Genomic DNA, 624 nt, shown 5'->3' with positions numbered 1-624 from the left:
AGTATCAGGTTCATGGTGTGTTGTGGGTCATCATCTTCTCAGATCCATAGCTCTGATTCCCCACTGATATTTTATATCATACTAAAAACATTTAATCAGAGTAAAGAGCATTTTCTTAAATGAGATAAATTCCAGGAATTTTGTCACCATAACACAATAACTCTGCTATCGTACCCATACCTAAAGGTTACCATCTAGATATCTTCTGGGAGAGATAGTTAACTACCCAGTTAAACTTTCTGGCACCTCAGTAGTGTAGAAGAGGGTGACAGATTGCCAGTGCTGCAAATTTGAGTCCAAAGCTGCTCTGTTAATATTTAATATTCAATTTCAGGGCAGTGTGCATATGAATACTCAGTAAATAATCAGAACCCAGAATTTCAGGATGTGAAAGATAAATCTATACCATCCTCATCTCTGTTCCCCTATTTCTGTCACCTATTCCTTCGGTATGGCATATCCCAAAAGCCCAGCTTCTGAGGACCGTAATGTAGAATACATACACACACACACACACACACACACACACACACACACACACACACACACACACCTCTCTTAATTTTTTCCCCTTGTCTGTGGAATTGAGTGGCTTTTTTTCTCCCTACTTCCAAATTCTTTTCC

The sequence above is a fragment of the Macrotis lagotis genome, chromosome 2 (assembly GCF_037893015.1).
Source record: "Macrotis lagotis isolate mMagLag1 chromosome 2, bilby.v1.9.chrom.fasta, whole genome shotgun sequence".
Classification (NCBI taxonomy): domain Eukaryota; kingdom Metazoa; phylum Chordata; class Mammalia; order Peramelemorphia; family Peramelidae; genus Macrotis; species Macrotis lagotis.
This window is presented reverse-complemented; position numbering follows the sequence as displayed.